The sequence below is a fragment of the Rhinopithecus bieti genome, unplaced genomic scaffold (genome assembly GCF_001698545.2).
Source record: "Rhinopithecus bieti isolate Rb0 unplaced genomic scaffold, ASM169854v2 scaffold_14936, whole genome shotgun sequence".
In the NCBI taxonomy this organism is placed as follows: Eukaryota; Metazoa; Chordata; class Mammalia; order Primates; family Cercopithecidae; genus Rhinopithecus; species Rhinopithecus bieti.
The window spans coordinates 104,928-114,147 of record NW_016808811.1 but is presented as its reverse complement, the minus strand read 5'-3'; the positions used below and the strand labels follow the sequence as shown (position 1 = coordinate 114,147).

General features: G+C 39.9%; 1 long non-coding RNA gene across 1 annotated transcript in view; it reads left to right on the top strand.

The window, feature by feature from the left end:
• The window catches only part of LOC108538904 (uncharacterized), a 16,947-nt gene extending 11,056 nt beyond the window's left edge, over window positions 1–5,891 (top strand). The window contains exon 3 of the long non-coding RNA XR_001888224.1: window positions 5,615–5,891. This is a non-coding gene — a long non-coding RNA (uncharacterized LOC108538904). The remainder of the gene's footprint in view (window positions 1–5,614) is intronic.
• The last annotated feature ends 3,329 nt before the right edge of the window (window positions 5,892–9,220 follow it).

Here is a 9,220-nt window from a genome sequence, read left to right as displayed (position 1 = left end):
CTATTCAACATAGTGTTGGAAGTTCTGGCCAGGGCAGTCAGGTAAGAGAAAGAAATAAAGAGTATTCAATTAGGAAAAGAAGAAGTCAAATTGTCCCTGTTTGCAGATGACATGATTGTATATTTAGAAAACCCCATCATCTCAGCCCAAAATCTCCTCAAGCTGATAAGCAACCTCAGCAAAGTCTCAGGATACAAAATCAATGTGCAAAAATCACGAGCATTCTTATACACCAATAACAGACAAACAGAGAGCCAAACCATGAATGAACTCCCATTCACAATTGCTTCAAAGAGAATAAAATACCTAGGAATCCAACTTACAAGGGATGTGAAGGACCTCTTTGAGGAGAACTACAAACCACTGCTCAATGAAATAAAAGGGGACATAAACAAATGGAAGAACATACCTTGCTCATGGATAGGAAGAATCAATATCGTGAAAATGGCCATACTGCCCAAGGTAATTTACAGATTCAATGCCATCCCCATTAAGCTACCAGTGACTTTCTTCACAGAATTGGAAAAAACTACTCTGTAGAAACTTTCACATCTGGGTTGTGTCATGAGCACTGAAGCTGCCTAGGCACAATAAAGTGAAAAGCAGGTAATTACCCAGAGATTGTGAATACAATACAATTCTTAGGCAAGAAACCTTTAGGGTCTTCTCCTGCTTTGTGAGTCCTGCATGGATTGTTGGTGAGAATGGCTGGATGGTGCTCTACTTTACCCCTGAAGGAATTGGCTAACCCATCCATTCTCCTGAATTATGTCAGGGAAATTTGTGTTCTCTGGCTGCTGAGAAAAGATGAGTCTTTTTGGTGACCCTCACAGTCATCCTCTTAAGCCTCTGAGAACCAGCTGGTTTCTTGTTTAAACCAAGTCATGTCCGCCTGAATCCTGCATGCTGAGGGAGGCCCTCATGTCTCAGCAGTCCTGAGATGACGCAGAGAATGCTGGAGGAATGGGCTCTGAAGTTCCCTCTGACCCAGTGCCAGGCTCTCTAGTTCTGTATATGGTTGGTTCTTTTCCATAATTCCTGCTCTGCCCCGATTACTCCTCACAATAACCCTTTAAAGACAGTTATTCTGCCAGTATAAAAGGTGCCAGTCTTCTATGGCACCCTGGCTTTTACCATACCCCAAGCCCAAGACCGTCTTTTCAAAGCTCTGTGTAAACTCTAAATGGTTACCACACGTAAGAAAGATTAAAACGGGGAAAAAATCTCAGCTTGAACTAGCCACATTGTTGCTCATTACCTTGCAGATATAAAGCATTCTTACATTTTAAACATTTCCATTTTTTAATAAGAGCAAGTCAAAGTTGGCCAGGATTCAGAAGAAATCTCTTGAAATGGTAATACATTTAAGAAGGTTCTTTATAAAATCAAGAGTGGTAGCTACTTTCTTAGTAGCTTCCAAGAGTGGAAAAAGCAGGGAGACTGAAGGATACCAATACTTTGACAGGTCTGAATGTTAGCAAGTGGGGATCAGTTATTCTCATTAGTCAAAGAGACAAGACAGGAGTAAGGCATAAGTTTGGTGGAATAAAAGAAAGTTAATCTAAGAAACACGTAAGTGCAATGAAACTGGCTTTGTCCTCTTGTACTGCTGGTGGCAATTCAATTATCATATAGTCATATTTCTTATTTTGTAATTGTTAATTGGTTAAGGCATAGAGTATTTCTGTGAAATTCTTCTCTCTTTCTTCCCAAGCGTGTGTGTGTGTGTGTGTGTGTGTGTATGTATACAAAAATGAGGAAATGAAAAAACAGCAGAGACGTGTTACTAGCTGCCTCCATCTGGATCTGAGGAAGGCCCAAACCTCAGACTTACTGTTCCCTTCTGCTATCGTGAGGTAGATGATCACTTTGAAGACACAGTTTCTTTGCCACCAGGTCTTATTCTAGGGTTGTTTGTGGTTTTTTGGTTTTGCGCTATTCTTTTCTGGTCATCACTGATTCTCACATAAGTGCAGATGATGAGGGAAAAAATCTAACTAAATGGAATCCTTACTACATGTGTCATATTTTCTCTGCCCAGTGCCTGTCTTAAAAGCTTATCTGATTGCATATTATCTCTCATAGCTTGCTTGGACTCCTCTTTCCTCTTGGTCTTGGGAAGGGAGAGGTATTTAAAGATACTTCGCCATGGCATACCGCCTGTACTCCTGCAGTTAGTTTATACGCCACGTGGTCTCCACCATTGCTGTGTGCGGTAACTCAGTAACCCAGTGGTAGCTTGACCTTCAACAGCTGCTGAGCCTCTCTGTTTCTAAAAAGGGGCAGAAGAGGCCATTAGAGCAAGGAAATAACATGTGGCTTTCCAAACTGCATTAAATACGTCTATTGTGAGTAGATGAATTACATATTCATGAAAACTGTGAAATGGAAGACAACTCTGCTTGCCAAGCCTTCATGTTGGCTGAGCACAAGGCCCAGCAAACAATGCAAAGCTCTGGCTCTCTCACTTATTTACCTTGCCAGTCAACATGTGCTGTTCTATGACAGGTTTCTTCAAGTCGTGAGAGGAAAGCTGGGAAGAGTTCTACATTTCCAAAGAAAACTGAATTCCAGAATTATTACATTTTAATCTCATGCCAATGAGCATTTATTGAGTGGCCACTGTTTTGACATTATCCTAACAAAACTGCAATACTGTACTATTAGGAGAGGAATTTACTAGTCAAAAGCGAGTCTGCACACACTGTAACTGTCCCCCTTTCCTCCATTAAAGAGGATGTCTAGTATGTGTATAACCACTCACACCAAGATAAGAGTTTTGATGTTTCTGTTTCTTATTACTTCCTGTTAGAAGAGAATCATGGAAACTCTTTCTACCTTACAAATAGGAAAAATGAAGCCAGGCATGTTAAATGACCTCGCAAGGGACGTTGTCACTGTCAGAGCTGGGAAGAGCATTGCATTGCTGTCTCTTGACTCTGAGTTCATATTTACTGTACCAGAGCACTCATATGGATTTGATGTTAGTATTACAATGTCAGTAACAAGGATGACCAAAAAGATTTTGACATTTCGAGTGCTCTACGTGGTTGTGTTTGTGGCTCATCAAGGGCATAGGTCCAATACTGGTTAGTATCATGCACATGCTGTTCCTCTTAGCTTCAGTCCTTTCCCCTTCTCCACCCTAATGTTGTTTCATCTTTACATTTTCTACCGAGCTGGGTGAGCTAAACAGGCTCACTGGTAGCTGTTCAAACCCTCTTCTTGGGGTTTCTGTACTGCAGAGGTTCCAAATATGATTTAGGGCTGTTTTAGTCAGATGCATTCGCACAAGACTTAAAATCAGAATTGAGTTAAATGGCAAGAGCTGTGTGATCTGTTAGCCTTTATTCTTCCCCCCAGCAAGGGTCTAACAGGAGCCAACAATTGTATCCATGAAAATTGCAAATGAGCTATATTCCTGGAGCCAATGGTTGCAGTGTCAGCCTTTTGATTTCCAAGCTTCCTGAATATGGCAGAGAAGGCAGCTCCACTTGGGAGTCCGGTTTTGCAGTACTGTTCTAGGATATATTTCTCCAGGTTTTGCAGAGACCTCTTTTCCTGACCTTCCAAAGATTTTGTTAGCACCTGATTTCCTGCATTAAATCCTGTTCTACTTAAACTTGCTAGAATGGTTTCTCTGATCTACAACTGAGTCCTGACCGATCTGCTGCTCAAAGATCACCTGTAAGGCCCTCTGCAGCCTGAGTCATCTGTCTGTGTTCAATCACATCATAGTGCATTTAAATCTCTCTCTCTCTCTGTATGTGTGTGTGTCTCCTATGCCCGACTGCAAGGTTATTCTTCTTTTAGTCCTGCTATACCTGGGACAAAGCCGAGCACATAATATTCACTTAAGAGCTGTTTGTTTGAATAAATGGATGGATGACTAAATGCATAGGAACAAATATCCTGTGATGTTTAGTTCATGGGAGAATGAAAAACTTGTTGAAAATGCAATTTTATTTCATATATATGCCATTAGTGTATTTTATATAATAAAATGTAGAAAGGCACATACTTTTAGCTTGATATTAATCATTACCTCTTACTTAAACAGTCAAATGGGATTTGCTGCCCGGCAGTTAAATATTTTGTCATCCTCTGAAGACTAGCAATGTGCATTGATGAATGTGAGCCTTGCCTCTTAGCTTCTGCCTCTTCCCCATTACATTTCTTCCTGGGTAGATTCTGAACAGGTGCTACTAGATGCCTCATTAACTGCATGGAACTTTAGAAATCGTGGGTGAGATGATCCCTTGCCAGAAAGTAAGCCCTGAATTCTTTAAATTTTAAACACTGTCTTGGACTTAAAGTACTGTGATTCTTTCTGTGTTGCCATCAGCAACAGACAATGGCTTAAGGTGCCAAGAGCTTGAATTGATGTTGTGTCTTATCTTACTCTGATCTTCCTTCTTGTCATTGTTCAGTCCTTTCTCTATCATTTATCTGTTTCATTTCTCCATTAATATTTATTAAGTGCCTACAGCTTACATAGTAATAATAATGGTAGTAATATCTACATTCTATTTTAAAAGCCATTGTAAAATTTTCACAATTTATAACTCATTTAATTCTTGCTAAAACTTTCTGAGGTCAGGAGGGTAGGCACTGATATTCTCATTTTATTTATTGAGGGTTGAGAGGTACAAAAAGAGTAAGTGTCCTGCTGAAAGTCACACAGTAGATGTGGGCCTACATGGTGCCAACTGACGTGATCCTAGGTTCAGTGTTTGTCCTGATGCCATTTTTTCTTTTGAGATGGAGTCTCGCTCTGTTGCCCAGGCTGGAGTGCAGTGGCGCAGTCTTGGCTCACTGCAACTTCCGCCTCCCGAGTTTAAGCAATTTTCCTGCCTCAGCCTCCCGAGTAGCTGGGATTACAGACGCCAGCCACCACACCTGCCTAATTTTTGTATTTTTAGTAGACATGGGATTTCACCATGTTGGCCAGGCTGGTCTTGAGCTCCTGATCTCAAGTGATCTCCCTGGCTCAGCCTCCCAAAGTGCTGGGATTACAGGTATGAGCCACCGCACCCAGCCTGATGCCATATTTTTAATGGTAAGAAACAAGATGAAGATAGAAGCACAAAATTTAGAATATCATATCTTTAGGACTTTGCACCATGAACCAGTATATTATGCTCATGTAGCCACAGAGGGAATATCTTGAAGAGAGTTTGAAAATCCTTCAACTCAATTATGCAAAATATTTCTACCATTCATGAATGTATGTGCTGTATCTATATGTAGCACCCAATTGGAGAGAGCAGGCAAATCTCAGCTGGTGATGATGAATCTCTTTGGCATTAACAGTCCCATTGCAGCAGTAATCAGAGGAGGCCACACACCCACAGTGCTCTGCCCTGGCTTGATGACACACAGGATATTGGGCAATATTTCCAAGTAGGAGACCAGCCAGGGGAGGGGAATCGGGATGGGAGAAATATTCTAAAAACCAGTCAATTGGGAATTGATTTAAGGGTCTAGGGAGGAGAGAGGGAGAACAGGGGAGGAGATGGTGAATCATTTTCTGTTTGACACCAGAGAGCAATATACTTATACCAGTGGGTAGAGCTACAGGGAGGCAGAAGAACGTGTTTTCTTACAATTACAGGAGTCCAAAAATGAGCTGGACCACACTGGAGGGTAATAAGCTCTTCATCATCAGAAATGTTCAAGAAGATGAACACCATCAAGGCTGCTGTAAAGGAGCTGCCCACGTAGGGAGGTTAGTGTCATCAAGTTGTCAGACGCCAGCAGGCTGGGAGCTAATGGAGAAGCAGACCTCACCCAAGTAGTCTGATTTAGTAGCTCTGGTAGTATCTAGAGAATCTTTGTTAGGAAACCGCTAGACCAGAGCAGTGGACTCCACAGTGGAGGGCACAAGGTACATGAAATCCCCTTGATATTTACATTCTATATAAGGGTAAAAAAAAAAAAAAAGAAAGTAGGCCTACTAACATTTGATGTCTGGTGAATCAGGCAGTCTTGTGCCACATCTGAGAGGTCACACAGGACACTGAAGCAAGAGTAGAAGTCTTCCAACAAGGAAGGCTGCAGCAGGACCTTCCTTGGTTCGTTTACATTCACGTTTCCAAACACCTGTAGTTTAACTGTGCCCTGTTAAAGAAATGTATCTTAAATTGCAGAATTGCTACTAGTATTATCTTTACACTAGCTTAAATGAAATGGGAAATAAACATGACAATTGTGGTGTCACAAAGAGGTTTGTGGCTTATCTAGGGGTGAAATAAAGCATAGTCTAACTTAAAGTTGTACGATTTTTTTTTTTTTTTTTTTTTTTTACAAAAAGACGTTTGCAATCATGCAAGTACGTTGTCCTCCTGTGACAAGTGGCAGATGGTAGTAGACTTCTTAGACAGTTTTGAACAAATAAACACAGTTACTGGTCCCATTTAGATACATGAACCAGGCATGTTCTGCTTTAAGTAGGTTAAGTCATTGACTCATGACACAGCCTTGAAAAGTAGGGACCATTAACTCCATTTTACAGATGAGGAAACCAAGGCTCAGAAAGGCAAAAAGTGGCTTCCCCAAGATCACTCAGTCAGTCAGTGAGAGTGGGGTTTAAAGGAAGAGTCTTTCTCAGTCAAACAAACTAATTTACATCTCTAAGGTGAGAAATCAGTTGCTTTTGAAAAAAGAAAACCAAAACCTGTGCTATGATAAAAGCATTTTGAAAATAATGGCTGAAAATGTTTCCATCGTTAATGTTATTTTTGTTGCCAAAGCTGTGTAAGTGTAATCTTTAACAATCAGAACATTGTAAACTTAGAAAACCTAGTAATAAAATTTTAAAATCAATTTTAAAATGAAGAGTTTCAGGATATTTTGAAGGATTCATTTATTAAGCATATAAAAATACATTAAGTTTTAATTTGCTGGCAAGAACAAATGATAGAGCAGGAAAAAATGAAATTCACTAGCAAACTTAAAAAAAGAACTTTCTTATAATTGGTGGATGCAAGTAAAAATAAGTTTCATGATTTAGTAATCCCAGCCAACAATGCATCTTTCCTACATTTGGATCAACATATTTTCGAGAAGCATCTTTCTCAGCAATGACAGCCATTAAGGCTGCACCAAACTTTCAGATTCCTCTATCACAAGGAAGTAAACCAAGATTTTATTTTTTTGTAATGAAGCATATTCAAGTGGATTATTCTCAGTAAAGAAATGTTATCAGTGGTGGCAGCTTTTAGTGAGAGCAAAATTCTTTGTATAATATACAATAAAACAAAAATTGTTTTAAAACATTTTATCTTCACGTGATCTTTTAAATTATTGTGCATGTGTTATAATGCTCGTAGTGTGTCAGTACCATAGTGTGTGTACATAACTTATAAGTGGATATATAAAAATAACAGGGTGCCTACTCAAATATTTTACTAAGATGGAACATGGTCAGCTGAGTCTGGAGACTACTGGATGTCACATCCATCAGTGTCCACTCCTTAGCTTGGAGTCTTTCAGTCTCTGGTAAGTGATCTGCTCTTACCTGAGTGGTGGGTGATAAAGCCTAAGTACCAGGAAGATGCTTCCCTCCAAGGCAGGCACCACCTCATTATCCAGCTCACTGCCCAAGAACCTATCCAAGAAAGCAAAAACAGAAAGAGAAAAACAGCTGAAGACCCACATTTCCAAGTGAACCAACTTGATTTAAGATTTGAAGCTATTTGTGTTTTGTACAACATCTAATGCACTGTTGATGTTCGATAAATAACAAATCGTGTTATTAATAATTAAGAATTGATGTTTGTGCTCCTGTGAAATGCTTCTCAGAAGAATTATTCCCCATTCACTCATAAAGAAAAATGAGAGGAAGAGACGGAGCAATAGCTTTTAAGGAAATTTAGTTCCAGCTACTTTGTGTGCATGGTTTTTCCCCTCCCTCTTTGGTAAATCTGATGAATAACTGAGCAAGACAAGACCCAGAACCAGCCTAAGCTGCTTCCCCACCCCCTTTGTCTTCCTATCTTTAGGTGGGAATGTCTAGAATGTTGAATTATATGATTTTAAAGTGCTTGACAAACATTAATTAACTGGGGGGTCGTTCTTTGAAGAGAGTTATATCTAATTGTGAATATGTCTCCAATTATCTGTTCCTCTTTTTGACTGTATTATTATCTAAAATGTGCAGTATCTGATTTGCTTGTACATTTAATTTGGTAGGCTTTTGAAATAGGTGGCAACCATGAAAAAAAGGGACATATAGTCACCTTAATGAGAAAAATCATAATTGTTTGAGATTTTACTTATGCTCATGTATATGCATATTACATGAATCTACATACACATGCACATGCAACCCTCCCCACCACCACATACATTCTTCTGTTTGTAACCGCACTCTCTTTTAAGCCATGAATTTCAACAATTTTGATCACCCACACTGAACCGGACGTCATTCCATCTGAGCTAGAGGGATTGTTGAGATTGGCTTTTTAATAGCAGAAAATCAGAAAAGCTCTCTAGAAAAGTGAATTAATCTTCTTGCAAAAGCAAGTGTAATTAATCACGAGAGAAAACTGGCCATGCATGTCAACTGAGTCCAGGGAATTGGCTGAGCGTTATTGATTCATTACCCACCACGACCCCTCCTCCCACCTCATGCAGAAGGAGAGGTGATGGTGTGGACGGCAGCCATACCCAAATCTGGCACGTGGACCTGGAGAACCAGATGGATTACAAACTGTGAGAGATGCTGGGCTCATGTTTTGGATAGGCCGTGCACACTGTTAATTAGGCTCATAGATTTGAACAATGTCTAAAATAATTAGCCAGGGCAGATATGTGCCCGTGCAGGGGTGGCTTACAGATTTTTCTGTTGCTTGGAGAAATTTTCTATAGTAACAAAGGAATAAAACGTAAATTAATTCACAACTGCAGGACTCACACTTAGTATGCATTTCAAAGCTGGCTTCCAAGTAAACTGCATACCAAAACCTAGACATGTCAGTAGCTTATAAATACTGATATGTACGTCGCTCTTAGCTTCATTTCTTTGTACTGCTCATCAGCTTTTAGAGGCAGTGTCACTTGGTGGAGACAGTAGACCTGAATTCAAATCTTGCCTTCACCATTTACTCGCATTTACACACCACAGACCTTAAAACGCTTATCAGCAAAAAGAGAATCATAGTACCTGCTAGGGGTGAATTGCGTCCCTCCAAAATTCATATATTGAAGCCTTAGTCCC